The following is a 21,861-nucleotide window of genomic DNA, read 5'->3' on the forward strand; positions in this document are numbered from 1 at the left end:
TATGTGGCCTGTCCAGCAGAGCTGATCGAGTGTGGTCAGTCCTTCAATGTTGGGGATGTTAGCCTGAATGAGGATGCTGATGTTGGTGTGCCTATCCTCCCAGGGGATTTGTAGCATCCTGTGGAGACATCGTTAGTGATATTTCTCCAGCAACTTGAGGTGTCTACTATACATGGTCCATGTCTCTGAGCCATACAGGAGAGCAGGTATTACTACAGCCCTGTAGACCATGAACTTGGTGCCAGTTTTGAGGGCCTTGTCTTCGAACACTCTTTTCCTCAGGCGGCCGAAGACTGCACTGCCGCACTGGAGGCGGTGTTGGATCTCGTCGTTGATGCCTGCTCTTGTTGATAGGAGGCTCCCGAGATATGGGAAGTAGTCCACGGTGTCCAGGGCCATGCCGTGGATCTTGATGACTGGGGGGCAGTGCTGTGCGGTGAGGACAGGCTGGTGGAGGACCTTTGTCTTATTGATGTTTAGCGTAAGGCCTATGCTTTCATACGCCTCAGTAAATGCATCGACTATGTCCTGGAGTTCAGCCTCTGTATGTGCGCATACGCAGGCGTCATCCGCGTACTGTAGCTCGACGACAGAGGTTGGGATGGTCTTGGATCTGGCCTGGAGACGGCGCAGGTTGAACAGGTTCCCACTGGTTCTGTAGTTTAGTTCCACTCTAGCGGGGAGTTTGTTGACTGAAATGGAGCATGACGGCGAGGAAAATTGAGAAGAGGGTTGGGGCGATGACACTGCCCTGTTTGACCCCAGAAGTGGATTGGGTCAGTGGTGGATCCATTGGTAAGGATCACGGCCTGCATGTCGTCGTGGAGCAGGCGGAGGATGGTGCCGAACTTTTGGGGGCATTCGAACGTAGGAGGACGCTCCATAGACCCTCGCGGTTGACAGTGTCAAAGGCCTTTGTAAGGTCGAAGAATGCCATGTATAAGGGCTGGTGCTGTTCCCTGCATTTTTCCTGTAAAGGAAAGGTCGGTGATAGGATGGAAGGCAGAATAGATTAAGCAACAAGAGATGATGGTGCAAGGCAAAAGGAGATGGTAATCGGACAAGTTAAGAAACTGCAAGAGCAAGATTATTATCAAAGATGTTATCTGGCTATTATGTAGGCTCTGAGCTGGCTAAACAGAAGATATGCTTAAAACTACACGTGCACAAGATAACCACTCGTTGACCTTGGGCTCAAGGAAGCAATATAATATAAGGTGAGTGACACTTGGAAGGAGGGAACAAATGGGTATTTGATTATGTGTTGGTACAACCAATCATGTTACTGTTAAGGTCTGTCCACGGGGGCACTCATGTGCTAAACCCTGTATAATTAAGTTGCAATTTGAACAGTTCATTGGAGATCCTTTCTCAGGGGCCGAGAAGTGAGATGCTCCCCCTTCATGTGTTGGAATTAAAGTCATTGAAACTTATCCAAGATGTCCGTCTGTTGATTCCGGGCTTGTTAAGAGAGGGGAAGGGCGATTCTCCCCATCAACTGACGTAGTCAGCAGGATACAGACTCGCTAACCCTAAAATGATGTGGCATCTGTTGGGGTGAGTACGTTTTAAATACCACCTACAAGTTAGAGCTGTTACACTGTTTGCGGGAAAGGAGGAAAGCTGTAGAAGAAAAAACAAATAAACGAGCCACGGAGAAGACGGAGACCAAGGAATAAGTATGACTTGGAGTATGAGTAGGCTCTAATGCGGTTAACCGGGGCGCGGTACTAACGAACAAGTATCAGTCAGGAGACACGACGGAGGTACAAGAGTAGCCCACTAAGGGAAAGGTAGCCCCTTAGCGATCTTGGACATGGCTGGCGAATATGACTGGGGACCCGAGGGATCTATAGGGAAAATGCTAGCAGATAAAAACATGAAACTAATTGAGGGAATGAAGAAAAAGGGCTGGCAACTAGACAACCCACCGGAGAGTCGGGCAAAGTGGTGGGAGTGCCAGTCAAGAAATAAAGGGGACCGGGCTCATATGGTAGTTTTAGCCTGCTATCGGGCACAAAATAAAGAGATGGAAAGAAAGGATCAGATAATACAGGAAATATGTGATTGCACTGGAAAGAGTGCAGAGGAGATTTACAAGAATGTTGCCTGGACTGGAGAATTTTGGCTGTGCGGAAAGATTCGCGATGCTGGGTCTCTTTTCTTTGGAACATAGAAACATAGAAACATAGAAAATAGGTGCAGGAGTAGGCCATTCGGCCCTTCGAGCCTGCACTGCCATTCAACAAGATCATGGCTGATCACCCACCCCAGCACCTCCCCCCACGCCCCCAGCCGCAAGGACCACATCCAACTCCCTCCCGAACACATCCAATGAACTGGCATCAACTCTCCGCGGCAGGGAACCCCACAGGCCAACAACTCCCCGAGTGAAGAAGTCTCTCCCAATCCCAGCCCCAAACAGCCCACCCCCCATCCCAAGAGCGTGCCCCACCCCCCCCACCCCCCCCCGGCTCCGGACCCACCCAACACCGGGAACACTTCCCCCGCACCCAACCCGCTCCGTCCCGTCAGAATCCTTCCCAAATGCCGAACACCCCCGGATGTCGAGCCCCCAGCCCCGGCCACCCCGGAGCCACGCCCCTGCGACGCCAACCACACCACATCCACCAACCGCCATCTGCGCAGTCAACCCGTCCAGCACTTATATCTCTTGTTCTCAGCCGAGTACAAAACTGAGCTGATAATTAACCCTTTCGTTCAACGTATGGGTGTGAGCAAAGTGCCTTCAGTCACCAATATTTAGGTTTCTCCAATTTACAATTAACCTTTCAGCACGAAATGCAATTTAAAGCTGCTGCAACAAACATGGGCTCAATATTCCACGCAGGGTAAGTGATTTGTAGCAGCAAGTGATTGATCATTCAGATCAACAAAACTAGATTATCTGCTCAGCATCACACCGCCGTTTGTGGGAGCCTGCTGCGCGCAAACCGGCCGCCGAGCCTCCCACACCACAACAGCGACTACACTCCAAAAAGTACCCCATTGGCTGCGAAGCGCCCGGAGATGTCCGGTGGTCATGAAAGGCGCTATATAAATCCATGTCTTTCTTTTATCTGCTCTGAATTTGTAAATTCCTGGATTCTTTTACCTCAATCTGGTTCAGTAAAATTACTGAGTCGAATACCTCTTGTGCTTTGAACAAAGCAGTCTTTATTACCGGCCAGTAAGACCTATCAGACAGAAGATATACTCTCTGGATAGAGCGTACACACTCCCTACGGATAGGTGAAGTTACATCGTAAAGCGTCAACAGTTATACAGTTTTGAAATCAGATAACAAAATACAATTGGATTGACAGTCTAACTCAGTCACTCATTAGTCAATCTACATGAGATGTTTTTATGAAAGCTCAAGCATTGCCTCTAAATGTTTCAATCTAGTGGTGTGACTATTAACTGAGACCTTGTAATTCTGCAGATTTATTTCATGTTACAATTAGATATTATTGGCAGGATTTAGTGACTTGAAACCTTGAGAAAGACTGTTAGCTATGCTGATGTTGCACTATTTGCAATCTGACATTCTCCCAGCTATTCTTCCATGGCTTATACATTTTCATATATCCCGTTTACTTTACTGTCCTTAATTCCATATATTCCGTTCAGATATCCACATCCCTCCTTTTATCATTCTATGATAACATTTAGGATCATTCTAGGAGTATTGCATTCATCCGTTCGCACTCGCTTTCCAGAGTAGTTCTCTAGTTTGTTGGATCATAACCCGGGAACCCTTGACCACAAGAGGGTCTGCTAACCTTGTCATCATTACTTTACAGCAGAGGTTAAGGCAACCAACAATCAAACAGCAGGTAATTATTATTACGATGAGAACAATTGCCCCATGTATTAGATAGGATATCCAAGATCTACCCAGAAACCAATCAAACCTGCTAAGTTCTTTTGCTGGTGTGGATAACTTCTTCACCTCCCTCCTTATGTGATCGGCAAGGTGGGTTATGTTTTCTGAACTATCAGGAATGTAAGTGCAACATTCAGATCCGATCAAGGCACACGTTCCCCCTTTCTCAGCTAACAGGTAATCGAGGGCCATTCGGTTTTGTAATGCTACGGTCCTTATCGCTACCATTTCAGCTGTGATGCCCTCCAGAGCCTCAGCAGTGCGGTTAGCTACCTGTTCCAATATCGTTTCTTTGAATCCATCTAACAGTCTCAGTTAGGGTCAGTGGAACGGTGCACAAAGGAATTCCCCCTTTGGAATGTATAGGGATATGTGAACACACCCAGCATCTAGTGAAGTGCCCTTTTTCCGCATAAACGTAAGACATATACAAAAAGGTGTTTACATGGAGCTCTCGCCTTTGTCTTCCTTCCCGTGCGCCAAAACTGTCATAAATCAACACTATTATGCAGACAGTGGCATACAGACACAGTCTCATCTTATAAATAGTCCAATTATTTAGCTGATAAAAAGAGTTCTGTTTTCCCGTTTCCCTTCTTCAGGTCTCCGTCAGTGTATTTGGCTGTCTTACGGGTAAAAGTTCAAACTGATCCTCCTTCAACTGCCTTGTTCAGCTATGGGGAAGAGGAGATCTGGAACAGAAACAGGAATTAGACTAACCAGCAAAATTTGTTTAAATGGTGATGAGCTTGCAGTGGTGCAGGTGAACCCAGGCACTTTTCCCCTCAACCTTGGCTGCAGTGGGGGTAGTGAGTGACACCTGAAAAGGCCCCTCCCATTGTGGCTCTAATCCCGTCCGAATCCATACTTCCCTGGTGCCACGAGGGACAATTCGGGTAAAACTGGGAGGTCGAGGTGAGCATCTTGAACCTGGTTGTGAACTAGTCGCAGAGCCTGAGTCAGAGAAAGAACATAGGTGGTCATCAGTCGAGCTGAGATCTCATATCTAAGAACAATTTCCCTCATTAACACCTTAACAACAGTCTGAGTCTTATTGTCTAGGTTAGGGTAGGCTTCAATCCATCTGCTAAACACATCTACTATTACTAACACATATTTGTAACACTGAACCTTTTGCAACTCAATGTAGTCCAACTGAAATGTCTCAAAGGGACCTTCGGGTAGGGGTGTTTTACCCCAATCACAGGGGACTCCCTTCCCTGGATTATGTTGCTGGCCAACCAGGCAACGACTACTGATGTTCTGGGTGAGCGCCTGGAGTCTAGGGTGCCCCCAAGTAGCCAAAAGTGTGTCACTCGTGGTCCTTGCTCCACAATGAGTAGCAAAATGCATACATTCAATAACTCATAGAGCCAACTTGTCAGACATGCAAGTCTGTTCCGCGGGAGTGGTCCAGAGTTTAGAAACATTGTCATAAGTACATGCATAATATTTCCACAACAGTTTATTTTTTTCAGGAGCGTCCTCCTGTGCCTTTATAACATCTTGGATGGTTGGCATTGGTTTTTCCGAGGCTAACTTATCCTTCGCAGGATTTTTAGTCTGACTCATAATTTTGGGCACTACCATCTGTTGGTCACGAGAGGCCTGTTTGGCCTCTTGGTCAGGACAACGATTCCCTATATCAACCAGAGAATTTCCGGTAGTATGGGCGGTACATTTGACAATGGCAATGCGTTTGGGGAACATGGGGGCTTGCAACAAATCAGATACTAACTGTTTATGAGATATCTCATTCCCCTGTGAGGTTAGGAATCCCCTACTTTTCCATAATTGTCCGAAATCATGGGCCACCCCAAAGGCATACCTAGAGTCGGTATAGATATTGACTTTGAGATCTTTGGCCAAGATACAGGCTCGGGTGAGGGCGAATAGTTCAGCTTGTTGAGCAGAATAGGCGGTTTCAAAGCGGCAGATTCCAAGACCTGATTCTCTATGGCGTATCCTGAGATTCGTGTATCTTCTGGATTAATCGAAGTACTTCCGTCAACATACATAAACAATCATGACTGGGTTCTTCCTCATCTTGGGGTGGCTCAGTAAGAATACAGTCTGGATCTTCCATTGGTACATCAACTAAATCTTCCCTGACTGATGTGGCCTCTTAAATTAAAGATAAGCAATCATGACTGGGTTCTTCCTCATCTTGGGGTGGCTCAGTAAGAAATCAGGCCGGATTAATTGCAGTACAGTGCCGCAAGGTCAGTTTAGGATTGCCTGTGATTTCAGTGGGTTCTGTCGGATAGAGGGCCAGTCCACATTGCCCTGCACTGAGATCTCAATTAATGGGAGTATAACCCACTTGGGAGGGGTCCTCTGCCCACACATGAGGATCCACATAGTCAGGTATGTCCGAGCCAGTATGATGCTGTAGAGTCGTTAAGACCTTCTCGGGCTCCCCATGAAATTGGATTGTTCGGCCATGTTTTATGATTTGCACATCCCGGCTGGTAGGGTCAGCCTCATCTATGGCCTTGCGTACCATAACTCCCAAATCTTTAGCATGGTGAGGGGCTAATACTTCACGAGCAATATACGGTGCCATTGTTAGGGGCTGTTTCCACAGATTCTTATCCACTTCCACAAAATCTGCCTCTCTTTCCAGTCCAGTCACTCTAGCCCTTAATAGAATTCCCTTCACTTCCCTTTCGTGATCCTGATAAAAGTTCTGCAGGTCCTGATTCTTTCCACTGGGATCGTATGCTAGGGTCACGTGATAGGGTGCCTGTGGCAGGTCCAGAGACCACCACTGAGGGGTTCTAGTGGTATAATACTGCCGCTTAAGGGTTTCCTGTTTTACAATAATCCCATCATCTCCACACTCCAAATGCAACTGGAATTTGCAAAGGAAGTCTCTAGACATCAAGTTACAGTCCAGATTGGTTGTGATAACAACTCGATGTTCCACTGATTCTTCCTGGTAACCCATTTTAACCGGTTCTGACACTGGGAATGTCGAGATTTGTCCCAGGAATCCTGAAAGTTCCTGTGTTTCAGTAGAGGCAGGGAGTTTAAGCTTTGATTGTATAGAAAACATGAAGGCTCCCGTATCTATGGGTTCGTCGTCCGGGGAGGATCCCTGCACAATCAAGCTGTGTAGTCAATTGGGGGACAAGTGACCAAAGGGGTTGTTCTGGGAGAAGTTAGTGTAAAATCCTCCTCTCCCCCCTTGCCCTCCTCCTCTTCCTCCTCTTCCTTTTCCATGCTGACGGTAGGGGCAATTTTTATTCCAATGTCCTTCCTGCCCACAATTAAAACAGTCAATTCCTCTTACCCAGTCCCGGCCTCTTCCCATACCATGCCGGGGACAATAGGGAGGTTTATTAACAGGGCTCGGGCCGTTTGGTTGTTTAGTATAACCGTATCCTTGCTTATCCATCCAATCCTGTATGCAACACTACGGTTCTATTGATCCTTCCTCCCGAGATAGCTCTTCCTTTCTAGTCACGTATTCAGTCTTGACCCGGGTTGGGGGCGCACCTCCCCCCTCCCCTTTCTTTTCCTGCCAATAATATCTAACTGTCCTCTCCATCTGTCCGGATAGCGTGAGCAATCAAATAGTTGTTTGAAGATCACAGACATCTATAGAGAGGTGGTCAACAGCTTGTTGTGCATCAGGGTTTGGCATTGGTCTGACAGGGAATTGGTGTCGGGACTTTGGGATCTTGGAAATCATTTCTAGGCCGGAGGATGTTTCAGAGCTGTCTGACTGCTTGACAGTTCTGCGTCTCGATCGGCGGGGGTGTTTGCTATGTCTTTCACAACTTGGACTGGTAGATTGACTAAAAGATTTACGGGACTGTTTGTGATGTCGAGATATAGTTCTGCCCTTTCGAGTGTGAGATCTTGTCCTTTCGGCTATATTGCTTGTAAACCGGGGATCCGAATCACTATCAGAGGATGAGGAGTCAGTTTGGGTTTGTTGCTTTGATGGTATGGGGCTATTTTTAACTCCTCTCGCCGGAGTGTAAGGTGGAGGGTGTTGGGAAGAGGTCTGGAGCAAGAGGCCAGGGGGTGCGGGAGGCGCCGTTGGGCGCTGAGTCAGTGGCCACTCATCAATTTCATCATCAGCCTCGGTTAACACAATGCCAGCCATTTTAACTCATAGTTGATCAATACCTTTCTCAGAGGTCCCAGAGGATCTCTTAGTAAGTTTCTCGTGCGCACATTCTTCTTTTTTAAAGACGTCTACAGTTTTAACATGTGTTCCCTCTGTCAATGCAAGTCCTAATTTAATAGCATTTGTTTGCCAACTTGACAGAAGTGATGCATCTTTTAATTAATTTTTTTTAACAATCCCTGTGCTTTTGTTTTACTACCTCTACGCTTCTAGTGCCACCTAGAGGCCATTGATCATCTCCCAATAATTTGTTCAGGGCTCCTGATAATTTTCTAAAGTCTTCAGCTCTTTCAGGGAATTCCTCACATAACTTTTGTAGCGGACTATCCGCATCCGTTGTTTTATCCAACTGATTACCCATTTTCACACTGCCCCTCGTATTACCGTGTCGTTACGTGTTCGTGTCGTCGTGCAATTTAAACAAACTTAAAAATAGACACAGACTTTACAGAAACTAACACTGACTTTAACTAACTCCAAATAAACAAACTTTACTAATGCTAACACTTACCCGCTTCGCCGCGCGATTAGGATACTTAAAACTCCCACGTCGCCCCGCAGTTCACGTCGCCGCGCAATCCGCATTGCCTCGCAGTTCACGTCACCACGCAATCCACGTCGACCCGTGGCTCGCGTCACCACGCGAGTTAAGATACTTAAAACTTTAAAAGATAAACAAGGACTTCTAACACTTACCCGCGTCGCCGTGTGGTTCGCGTCGCCGCGCAATTTCAATACTTAACACTCTAAACACTTAAGACTTACAAAGACTTACTGACACTAGCACTGACTTTCGCGATTCATGTTGCTGCGCCTCTGCGTCACTACGCGTCAGCGTCACTGCGCGTTTGCGTCACTATGCGTTAGTGTCGCTGCGTGTTCGCTTCACTGCGCATTCGCTTCCCTGCGCGTTCGCTTCGGCCCTTCTCCTCTCGGCCGCACGCTCGCGCCGCTGCGCGTCTCGCGTTGTTTGTGCGTCTGCGCCGCTGCGCGTTCGCGTCGGCCCTACCTTCCGAGTTGCTGCGGGGGTTTTTTTTTCAATCAGAGCCTAGACGGGCCAAGTGATATACAAGGTCGACGTCGTACCTGAGTTGAACACCTATCCTCTATTTAAATCCCCATTTTATTCCCTGTGAGCCTAATTTTCTAAATTTGATTTCTTATGAGCCTTAATTAATTTCTTTCAGTTTCCAAATTTCCCTATCCTTTCGCGTTACTGCGCAGTTTAAATTCAATCAGTCAATGAAAGCCCTAATTTAATGGAGTTTTTCTGCCAACTGGACAGGAGTGATTTTTTTTTTTACTGCAGTGGAATTTTTTTCATAATTTAAAATCTCAGAACATTTTTTTCTTTCAGCACCTATTTAGTACGTTACTTTTTTTTCCATGACTAGAGAGAAGTCTGGCACGTAGGCTGTGGACTGCTTTTCGTTATCTCAATTGTTCCAGCCTCAAGGTCGTGTTATTTAACATAATTTTTTTTAAAAAATCCTTTTGAATCCATCTCAGTTGTTTTGCTGTGCCTTCTCTGAATGTTTTCTTTCAACAAGTTTTTCTTTTTTTTTTAACCACCGGTACCATGTAATTTTTTTCTTTTTTTTTAACAAACCTATCCTTTGTGCATTTCCTGGCTCCATAACTTATCATCCGAATATACGTAATTTAGTAAGGTTCACACTCTTAAACTTCCCACATACAGGACAACACTACGAAGGGTTAAAACAAACTTTCATTCTGTTTGAGATAAAACAAACCACAACTCCCCGGCTTTTTTTACAGTAAAAATCACAGAAGCATTTCTCATTTAAACAGACATTCACAAGAGTCTCTTTTCTTTCCTATTAATTTTTGGATCCATGATTGATCATCTATCCCTATCTAGCTCTAACTATAACCTATCTTTCCAAGTCGCCGCTTGGTTTGCGTCATCGCGCAATTTCCCTATCTCTATCCCTATTCTAAGTTTGAAAGGTATTCACCAGATTGTCCTGGATCTCGTTCAGACACTACCTGAGAACCAGCGAGTGGCTAAACTTTCCTCAGACTTTTGAAACTGGGGGAAACTGGAGCAGTATTGAAATCATACTCACTCCAGTGGCCACTTTCCCCTCGTCTCGTCCAAGGCTAGTCTGGCTCTTAATTCGCAAGTTTTCGGCAGTCGTCCGTTGAGATCCCACTTCTGACACCAAATATAAATTCCTGGATTCTTTTACCTCAATCTGGTTCAGTAAAATTACTGAGTCGAATACCTCTTGTGCTTTGAACAAAGCAGTCTTTATTACCGGCCAGTAAGACCTATCAGACAGAAGATATACTCTCTGGATAGAGCGTACAGGTGAAGTTACATCGTAAAGTGTCAACAGTTATACAGTTTTGAAATCAGATAACAAAATACAATTGGATTGACAGTCTAACTCAGTCACTCATTAGTCAATCTATATGAGATGTTTTTATGAAAGCTCAAGCATTGCCTCTAAATGTTTCAATCTAGTGGTGTGACTATTAACTGAGACCTTGCAATTCTGCAGATTTATTTCATGTTACAATTAGATATTATTGGCAGGATTTAGTGACTTGAAACCTTGAGAAAGACTGTTAGCTATGCTGATGTTGCACTATTTGCAATCTGACATTCTCCCAGCTATTCTTCCATGGCTTATACATTTTCATATATCCCGTTTACTTTACTGTCCTTAATTCCATATATTCCGTTCAGATATCCACAAATTCAGACTTTTTCCTACAAACCTCCGCTGCACAGGACAGCAGATCTCGCTATGGGTCGGTGATGCAGAGATTCAGGAGCAAGGCTCCCCGTGGGTGACGCTTCTCGCTGGGAGGGCTTGTACCGGGAGTCGAGCCCGCCCCCCCCCCACCACCCCACCCCCAGCGGGCTCAGGTCAGCCGTGCGTCTGCATCCTCCGGGCCCACCTCCTCCGCTACCGAACTATACGTGGCGCCGGCGAGGGAGGAGCTGCCCCGTGGCGATGCACATCCACCGACGCGGCAAGGCGGTGAAGCAGGAGAAGCAGCAGCACGTGCCACACCAGACCTGCGGCAGCGCCAGTGGGTTCGAAATGGGTGCGGCCCTTCTTTTGGAATTCGTTCTTCAGAGTGTCAACCGTGGCTCAATGGGTAGTGCTTGGATCAACTGGGCCTGTATCCACCGGAGCCTAGAAGAATGAGAGGGGACCCCACAGAAACACACAAAACTCTGACAGGACTGGACAGTCCAGAGGCAGGAAGAATGCTCCCGCTGCCGGGGAGTTCCAGAACCAGGGGCCACAGTCCAAGGACAAGGGGCAAGCCATCCAGGACCGAGATGCGGAGAAACCCCCCACCCAGAGAGCGGCCAACCCGCGGAACTCTCCACCGCAGAAAGCCGCCGAGGCCAGTCCGCTAGATACACTCAACAGACGAGGCCTGAGGGAAGGCTTTTGATATGTCCTTACTATACAGTATAAATGCACACGAGGCCCATACTTGAGAGAAGGTCACTCTGTGACCAATTACTTTTATTGCCAAGACCTCAAGTGATGAAGGTGGGTGGAGCTTCCCCTTTTATACCTGAAAGTTCAGGTTAGGAGTGTCTCCCACAAGTTCACCCCTTGTGGTCAATGTTCTCAAGGTGTACAACTTAGGTCAGATTATACATGGGTTAAAATGATAGTTGAATACATGACATCACCTCCCTCCCAAAGTCTTATTGGGATCACAGGTTAAGTCTCTGGTGGTTTACGTTCCCTTGTAGAGCGCCTGAGTTGGGGCTCCGGTTGTTGGGCGCTGGCCTGAGTGTCTGCTGTTTGCGGTGCCTCAGGCCTGTCTGGACTGCCCAGAGTGACTGGGCTCTCCTCCACTTGGTTCCGGTGTTCGGTCACCTGTGGTGGAGTAAACTCGACGTCGTGTTCTTCCTCTGTTTCTTCTATGGGGTTGCTGAACCTCCTTTTAGTTTGATCCACGTGCTTGTGACAGATTTGTCCATTGGTAAGTTTAACTACCAAAACCCTATTTCCCTCTTTGGCAATCACAGTGCCTGCAAGCCATTTGGGCCATGCAGGGTAATTAAGGACAAAAACAGGGTCATTGACATCAATACATCGCGGCCTCGCATTCCTGTCATGGTAGTCACATTGTGACTGACGCCTGCTCTCAACAATTTCTTTCATAGTAGGGTGTATAAGGGATAACCTGGTTTTGAGCGTCCTTTTCATTAGCAGCTCTGTGCGTGGAACCCCTGTGAGCGAGTGTGGTCGGGATCTATTGGCCAACAGGAGGCGTAATAAGCGGCTTTGTAGGGAACCCCCTTGGATTCTGAGCATCCCCTGTTTGATTATCTGCACTGCTCGTTCCTCCTGGCTGTTTGAGGCCGGCTTGAACGCTGCTGTTCTGACATGATTGATTCCACTGCCTGCCATGAAGTCCTGGAATTCAGTGCTTGTGAAGCACGGGCCATTGTCGCTGACCAGGACATCCGGTAGACCATGGGCGGTGAACATTGCCCATAGACTTTCTACCGTGGCAGAGGATGTGCTTGAATTTAAAATGGCATACTCAATCCATTTGGAGTAGGCATCTACTACAACCAAAAACATTTTTCCATGAAAGGACTGCGTAGTCCACATGGATGCGTGACCATGACTTGGCGGGCCAGGACCAGGGGCTAAGGGGAGCTTCCCTGGGTGCATTGCACAGCTGAGCACACGTGTTGCACCTGCGAACACAAAGTTCCAGGTCTGCATCTATCCCTGGCCACCAAACGTGTGACCTGGCAATTGCCTTCATCATGACAATGCCCGGGTGCTCAGTGTGAAGTTCTCTGATAAACACCTCTCTGCCCATCTGGGGCATGACTACTCGGTTTCCCCACAGTAGGCAATCGGTCTGAATCGAGAGTTCATCCTTGTGCCTATGAAACGGTTTAAATTCCTCAGGGCATGCCCCGTGCGTGGCTGCCCAGTCCCCATTCAGGACACATTTCTTAACTAAAGACAGTTGCAGCTCTTTATTTGTCCAGACTTTAATCTGATGGACTGTCACTGGTGAGCCTTCGCTTTTGAAAGCTTCAACAGCTATGACCATCTCAGCATCATGCTCAGTTGCGCCCTCAGTGGTGGTTAGTGGGAGCCTGCTGAGTGCATCGGCGCAGTTTTCAGTGCCCGGTCTGTGCCGAATTGTGTAGTCATAGGCGGCTAATGTGAGTGCCCACTTCTGTATGTGGGCCGATGCATTCACATTTATGGCCTTGTTGTCGGCCAAAAGGGACGTTAGGGGTTTGTGATCTGTCTCCAGCTCAAATTTCCTGCTAAACAGGTACTGCTGCATTTTTTTTTACTGTATATACACATGCTAGTGCTTCCTTTTCTACCATCCCGTAGCCCCTTTCTGCCTGGAACAGACTTCTGGAGGCATAAGCTACCGGCTGTAACTGACCATTGGCATTCACATGCTGCAACACACACCAGCCCCCATTGGACGATGCATCGCACATTAAAGTTTCTTACACGGGTCATATAACGTTAACAGTTTGTTGGAGCATAACAAACTGCGTGCCCCCCAGACCCAATCGCAACCTTTGATAGGAGCACGTGTAGTGGCTCTAACAGCGTGCTCAATTTGGGAAGAAAGTTACCAAAATAGTTCAGGAGCCCCAGGAACGAACGCAGCTCCGTCGTGTTATGGGGTCTGGGTGCTTTCTGGATCACTTCCGATTTGGACGCAGTAGGTCTGATCCCATCTGCTGCTACCCTCCTCCCCAGGAATTCTACCTCTGGAGCTAAGAAGACGCACTTCGTCTTTTTCAGTCGCAGCCCTACCCGGTCCAGTCTATGTAGCACCTCCTCCAGGTTGTGGAGGTGTTCTTCAGTATCGTGACCCGTGATGAGGATGTCGTCTTGAAAAACCACCCTCCTTGGAATCAACTTGAGGAGGCTTTCCATATTTCGCTGAAAGATCGCGGCGGCCGAGCGAATCCCGAACGGAAATCTGTTATACTCAAACAACCCCTTGTGAGTCATGATGGTGGTCAGCTTCTTCGACTCACTCGCCAGCTCCTGGGTCATGAAAGCTGAGGTCAGGTCCAATTTTGAAAAAAGTTTGCCACCGGATAGCAAAGAGGTCCTCCGCTCTCGGTAGCAGGTACTGGTCTTGGAGTGACACCCGATTGATGGTGGCCTTGTAATCACCATGTATCCTGACAGACCCATCCGCCTTGAGCACCGGTACGATCGGGCTCGCCCAGTCACTGAATTCAACTGGCGAGATGATGCCTTCCCTCAGCAGGTGGTCCAATTCACATTCTATCTTTTCCCGCATCATGTACAGCACCGCTCTGGCCTAGTGGTGTACTGCCTGGCGTCCGGGTTTATGTGAATTACTACCTTGGTCCCCACGAAAGTGCCGATGCCGGGTTGAAATAATGAGTTAAATTTGTCCAGGACCTGTGAGCATGATACTCGTTCCAGAGAAGAAATTGCATTGACATCACCCCATTTCCAGTTCATGACAGCAAGCCAACTCCTCCCCAGTAATGCGGGACCGTCCCCCGGGACAATCCAGAGTGGCAACCTGTTCTCCGAATCTTTGTGGGTCATGACTACCGTGGCGCTGCCTAGCACCGGAATGATCTCCTTTGTATATGTCCATAGCTGTGCGTCAATTGGCAATAATTTTGGCCTCCTGGCCTTGGACACCCACAACTTTTCAAACTGTTTGATACTCATCAGGGATTGGCTGGCCCCCATGTCTAGCTCCATTAATACTGAGATGCCATTGAAGAGCACTTTCATCGGTGGCGTCCTGGTGTATGAACTGTATATGTGCTCCACATGAACTTGCTAAACTTCAGCTTCCAGCGATTTCCCCCAGTATTCATTTGGCCTCGTAGGGCTTATGTCGGGCCCGCCCTCCTCGTACATCAACCTGGCTGCAGGCTTCATGCACATAAGCGCCAAGTGACCGCTGATGTTGCAGTTTCTGCAGGTATATTGCTGATACCTGCAAGCTCTGGCTGGATGTTTGCCTCCACACCTCCAGCATGAGCTGGAGGCCCCATTGTTGGAAACAAAAGGTCCATTATCAGTCGATCGTCTCTGACTGTCTCTGTAACTGTCCTTAAGCGCACCATTCACAGGTGTTGATGGCCCCATTACTGGCCGCATTGTCCATTGTGGTAGCATGAATCGCCGTTCAGCTAGCTATTGTCTCTGTTGAATTCCCCCTTTGGGTTCAACTACATGCTGGGGCATGTCCGATTGCCCTTGTCTGCCTAGAGAACTGTGTGCCGCATTAACAATATTGACTCCCTAGTCGTTTGCCGCATTTGAGCCAAGATTTTTGTCATACATCATTCTGGTCTCTTCCTCCCCTGAGATAAATGTCTGGGCTATCAGAGCAGCCGCTTCCAAGGTCAAGTCTTTGGTCTCAATCAGTTTCCTGAAAACCCCAGCCTGCCCGATGCCCTCAATAAAAAAGTCTCGCAGCATCTCCGCTCTGCATGTATCTGGGAACTTACATAGGCTTACCAGTCGCTGGAGATCTGCCACGAAGTCTGGAACCCTTTTCCTTTCTCGCCGCCGGTGCGTGTAAAACCGGTGTCTCGCCATGTGCATGCTGCTCGCCGGTTTAAGGTGTTCCCCGATCAACTTGCTGAGTTCTTTGAACGTCTTGTCCGCCGGCTTCTCTGGCGCTAGAAGATCCTTCATCAGGGAGTACGTTCTGGATCCACAAACCGTCAGGAGATGAGCCCTGCCTTTGTCGGCCGTATCCTGTCCCAACCATTCCTTAGTGATAAAACTTTGCTGTAGTCTCTCAATAAAGTCGTCACAATCATCACCAACACAGTACCTCTCTTCTGTGCTGCTAGTGACCATGCTCGCGTGGTTTAAGTCCCAGTTTCTCGTTGCCAATGATATGTCCTTACTGTACAGTATAAATGCACACGAAGCCCATACTTGAGAGAAGGTCACTCTGTGACCAGTTACCTTTATTACCAAGACCTCAAGTGATGAAGGTGGGTGGAGCTTCTCCTTTTATACCTGAAAGTCCAGGTTAGGAGTGTCTCCTACAAGTTCACCCCCTTGTGGTCAATGTTCTCAAGGTGTACAATTTAGGTCAGCTTATACATGGGTTACAATGATAGTTGAATACATGACAGCTTTATTGAGGTGTATAAAATTAGGTGGGGCCTCGACAGAGTGATAGAAGGTCCTGTTTCCTTTGGCGGAGAGGTCAACAACCAGAGAGCATAGGTTTAAAGTGATTGAAGGGAGGATTAGAGGAGATATGATAGGGATCAGAAATTTAAAATTGATTTAAGGAGTAATGGATAAATAGTTCTGACTGAATCAAAAGGAGAAAAGGGAAGATCATGTTTCTTTCTTACTGTTCTCGTGTTTTCCTTTGATGTTTCAGTAAAGTTTTAGGAAAACATGTGCGACTATTCCTTTGTTTGGCTGTGGCTCCTCCCCCTTTTCCAAGTGGCATCGGGAAGCTTAATATTGGAGTAACTGAGGTTAATTAACCTATTAAAAACCAGACTTTTATTATGGCCATGATCAAATTCTGGTTGATGTAAATTGTGTGGAAAGTCTTTAGTTCTGGACATCAGGCATTTCACATTAGTGATTGGTATGGTTTAAAAAAAAAATTCTGACCAATGTGTAACTGGAGAGAAAAGGATGAAATACTATTATGTGTAAAGGTGTTTTTCTGAATGTTTATTTTGAGAGTAAAAATGCAGAGACTTTATAAAAGTAACATTCTTAACTGGAGAGTTTAAACTGAAAAAGGCTGTAGGCTGAAGTTGATATTGATTAATGGTCTGTGTTTGTCAGCTTTCGAAACAAAGGAAGTTAACTCTTTCACAGGCAGCTGTGGACTGTTTTAACTCAGTGGGTGATACCTTTTGAATATTGGAAATCTTCTTAATTTCAAGAGCATCACCAAAGATTCTGTTTCTTTTGTTTTAAGTAGGTGACCATCAGAAAGGAGCGATGTTGTTTAAAAGGGTTGGTGGATTATCTCTGAGGGGTCAGGAGGGCACACCACTGTAACCGACTACATCTCAGAGTAAATCTCAGAAGTGGGATTCGTCCTCTCCAGGGGAATGAGGAAGAAGGGATGCCTAATGGGATTACCCCCACCTACCCCCCAGGTACAGTATGATCCAAAGGGAAGTGGACAGGACACAGGGGCTGGAAGAATCTCCTCGGGTCCCAGATTTGGAACTACCTCCTGTCCACAGACATACCTCGCAAACCCCGCCAATCTCACAAAGTAGTAAGAGGCATATCGTGACTGGTAGAAGTAGGGACGGACGAGGGTATAGGGTAGAGGTACATTTACAGTGGCATGGTAATCATACTACTGTAACCGTCCATTATATGAAGGATGGGAGCACGGTTGTACAAGCAGTAGAGTTTTAAAAGAGACTCATCCAAAGGCTCCTTCTCCAATGAATAAACAGATTTGTGGGAAAAGCGAATTATTTGTCATAAGCGCATCCCAGGGCCAACAAATGGGCTAATGGTAATTTCAACTTAGGTGATACTGTACCATGATGTGCATCACAAAGTGGTACCTGTAATATTGAATCTTCCAACCCAGACCTATTGTTGAGTGTTAATTTTAAATACTCCACTACAATAGGCGTCACGAACAGGATCTCAAGCGGGCAGCGGACACCGGCTGATGGAAGCCATGTCAAAGGCGTGAGTACGTTTAAATTACCACGCACAGGACAAAGGACAGATATCTGTCTGGTGTCAGCTGCCCGAATCTGCAGGTCTGTCTGGCCGAAACTTCAAGTAGTCAGCGGAAGATCCCAGGTGAAACAATTGCGATCGGTTATACAGAAGTGTGTCTGTGTAACGTTGCGATTGATAATTGATAAGGTTGCAAGTAATGGTCTCACTCGTGAGGAATAAGTAAAAGGCGTACCGCTGACAACCAAAAGGTTGCAAGTATTAGTCTCATGCAGGGCGAGTAAGTAAGGGACGTACCGCTGACAACCTATAGCCATGGGAAGTGAGAAACTCGCGTGGGGACCAGGGATCCATGACACGGTACCTAGCAGACAAAAATCTAAGACTAATTGAAATAATGATTAAACAAAATTGGAAACCAGACGGCCCACCCCGGAACAAAGAAAATGGTGGGAGTTGGAAAAGAAACAAGGAGAAAGCCCTTGTTGTAGTCACTCGCGCATATTGTGAATTAAGTAAATGGACTAGACTATTGACTGAGAAAGTGATGAAATAAACTGACAGTAGATGTGAAGATGACAGCATCCATCAGGACACATAGAAAGGAACAATTGCCAGCAGCCCCCATCAATTAGAAACAATGGGGGGCGGGGGTAGGACACCAGAAGTCTGTTATAACTGCAACAGACTGACAAACGTGGTGGAAATGTAGAGAGAGAGACGCTCTTTGTAATGCAAGAAATGAGGGGTCGAAGTTAGTTGCTACGGTGACCATTTAAAAAAAGCAGGAAGCAATTCTAAAAGATGTTTAGTGGGAATCCAAACCATGAAGTGTCGGCATATAGCAGCAAAAATTGCTAAAAACTACAGAGGCAGCAGATTATGGTGCAGATTATAAAACAAACATTAAATGGTACGACACTGAAAAGTGTAGAGGAACAAAGGGACCTTGTCGTAGAGGTCCACAAACCCCTGAAGCTAGCAGGCTAGGTAGATAACGTGATTAAGAAGGCATATGGAATACTTGCCTTTATTAGTCGAGGTATGGAATGCAGGAGCAGAGACATCATATTTGAACCGTAGAAAACTCTAGTTGGGTCACCACATTACAGGAAAGGGATGGGTAGATATGCTGCCCCGGGTTTTAATGAAGTTAAGGGCGAACCCAAACCGGACCACCGGACTCGTGCCTTTCGAACTAATGTTAAGAAGGGCAATGAGATTACCTGAGGTTCGAGTGACAGGGAGTGATGACGTCAGACCCTATCGGGACCGAGTAAGGAGATTTGTGATGGAATTATGTAAACAATTACACGATCTGAAGGCACACGCCAGGGATCAGTAAGTGATCAAGGACTTGGAAACTGGCACCAAGAAACAAAAGGGTCAGATACCTCAGGTTGGGAGCAAGGTAATGGCAAAAATAAACTCCCAAAAGCCAGGATTCTCACCGAAATGGACAGGCCCTCACTAGGTAATGGTAAGTGATACGTGTGCATGCGTGGCGATAGGCGGAACCGGACGGTGGAAACATTGGACACAGTTAAAACGTTATGTGTAACATGAGACTCTAACTGACCAGTGATGACCGAGAAAACATGTTGTGCTTTACAGAACCCTAGTCCTAGTTGGAGGAATACTGGGTAACTCCATCTTATACCACGATCCAGCTGTAAGTTGCCCAGATGGCTATCAAGGAAATATTTCCACTACAAACTCAATCTTTTGCGGAAAATGCCAAAGGGGGCGACTTGAAGTGGAATGGACAAGCCTGGATAAGAGACACTCATGGCAGAACCAATCATGGACATGCATAAATAGCTCGGACCAAGGAAATCCACACTAGTGTGTGTGGGTAAGATGTAACCTCACCAGAGAGGCAGAGGGGACTACCCCTATATCCATCAGGGAATCACAATGCTGTAATGGTTCCTTATGGGGAATGTTCATGTGTAAGATAGAGATCCCAACCACCACAATAGCTCCAATCACAATGACCCCAGAACCCCCAGGATGCCCAAACATGACACGGGGCAAGCGGAGAATTAGTAATAAAAAGAACTAAAGACAAATTCACTTCGGGGTATGCCATAGGGTAATTATGGTATTATTAAACCTAACAGATATAATTATCCCACTGTTTTGCAGTAAGAAAACTATAAGCTTATATAAAAACCTAACCCTAAGAGCCCTTGAGGGGCCCGAATCCAAGACTGAAGTTCAGCGTAAAAAAGCCAAACAAAAACAGGAAAGAGGGGAATATTAGAAATGGTGGGCGCAGGATACGCAGTGGGCATTGCGACGGTTAATACAATCGATCTTCAACCTAAAGAAATGTTGGCGAACCAACCCTGGTGTGCAGGGCTCTGGAACTTTGAACTAAACGTACAGGTGCACCCGCACCCCTGGATAAGAATAATATCCCATGTATTGGTCATTGTGCAATGTGTGGTTTTAATGGTATTGTTGATTGAATTATGTTGGAGATGTAAACGACAGGCGAGGAAAGCCATAGCTCAGGCCCCCATAAAAGCCTTATTATCTAAGGAAAAATCTGTAAAACAGGTGAATGGTGTGTAAAGGGAAAGAGATACGGAAGCCATCCGAAAGTAAGGATTTGGCCACCCAGACGGACGGATTACGCTGACAATATCACTTCCCCTTTGGATGAAATAATGAGGGAACGGCACATTGGTCTATCTTGGGGTACATAGCCAAGGGCCAAAAGGGGGGATTGCAAGAGCAAGATTGATTATCAAAAATGTTATTTGGTTATTATGTAGGCCCTGAGCTGGCTAAACAGAAGGTATGCTTAAAACTGCACATACACAAGATAACCACTCGTTGACCTCGGGCTCAAGGGAGCAATATAATATAAGGCGAGTGACACTTAGAAGGAGGGAACAAATGGTTGGTACAACCAATCACATCACTGTTAAGGTCTGTCCACGGAGGCACCCATGTGCTAAACCCTGTATAATTAAGGTGCAATTTGAACAGTTCATTGGAGATCCTTTCTCAGGGGCTGAGAAGTGAGATGTTCCCCCTTCACGTGTTGGAATTAAAGTAATTTAAACTTATCCAAGGTGTCCGTCTGTTGAATCCAGGCTTGTAAAAACAGGAGAAGGGCGATTCTCCCCATCAACAACAAAAGATGAGTCTAGATAGGGGTAAATGGAGTAACAGAATCATCAACACCACGGGAAAGAGAAACAAACAGAAAAAACAGGGGCAGAGATTATGGTTTGAAATTGTTGAACGCGATGTTGAGTCCAAAAGGTTGTAAAGTGCCTAAACAAAAGATGAGGTTCTGTTCCTCGAGCTTGCATTGAGCTTCATTGGAACATTGTAGGAGACCGAGGATGGAGAAATCAGAGAGGGAGTGGAGCGGAGAATTAAAGTGACAGGCGACCAAAGCACGGGGTCACACTTACGTACTGAAATGGACATGTTCTGCAAAACGGTCACCCAATCTGCGTTTGGTCTCCCCAATGTAGAGGAGACCACATCGTGAGCAGCGAATACAGTATATTAAATTGAAAGAGGTACAAATAAATTGCTGTTTCACTTGGAAGAAATGTTTGGGGCCCTGGACAGTGGGGAGAAGGTAAAAGGACAGGTATTGCATCTCCTGCGCTTGCACTGGAAGGTGCTGGGGGTGATTGAGGAGTGGACCAGGGTGTCACTGAGGCAGCAGTCCCTTCAGAATGCCGGCCAACAAGAGGCTATTCCAGCCTAATCCCACTTTCCAGCTCTAGGTCTGTAACCCTGCAGGTTACGGCGCTTCAGGTACACATCCAAGTACTTTTTAAATGTGGTGAAGATTTCTGCCTCTACCACCCTTTTAGGCAGTGAGATCGAAACTCCCACAACCCTCTGCATCAAGAAATTTCCCCTCAAATCAATTTTAAACCTATTACCAATTACTTTAAATTTATGCCCCCTGGTTGTTGACCCCTCTGCTAAGGGAAATAGGCCCTTTCTATCCACTATATCTGGGCCCCTCATAATTTTATACACCTCAATGAGATCGCCCCTCCAAGGAAAACAAATCCAGCCTATCCAATCTGTCTTCATAGCTAAGATTCTCCACTCCCAGCAACATCCTCGTAAATCTCCTCTGTAACCTC

This window comes from Pristiophorus japonicus, chromosome 2, assembly GCF_044704955.1.
Source record: "Pristiophorus japonicus isolate sPriJap1 chromosome 2, sPriJap1.hap1, whole genome shotgun sequence".
NCBI classification, from domain to species: Eukaryota; Metazoa; Chordata; class Chondrichthyes; family Pristiophoridae; genus Pristiophorus; species Pristiophorus japonicus.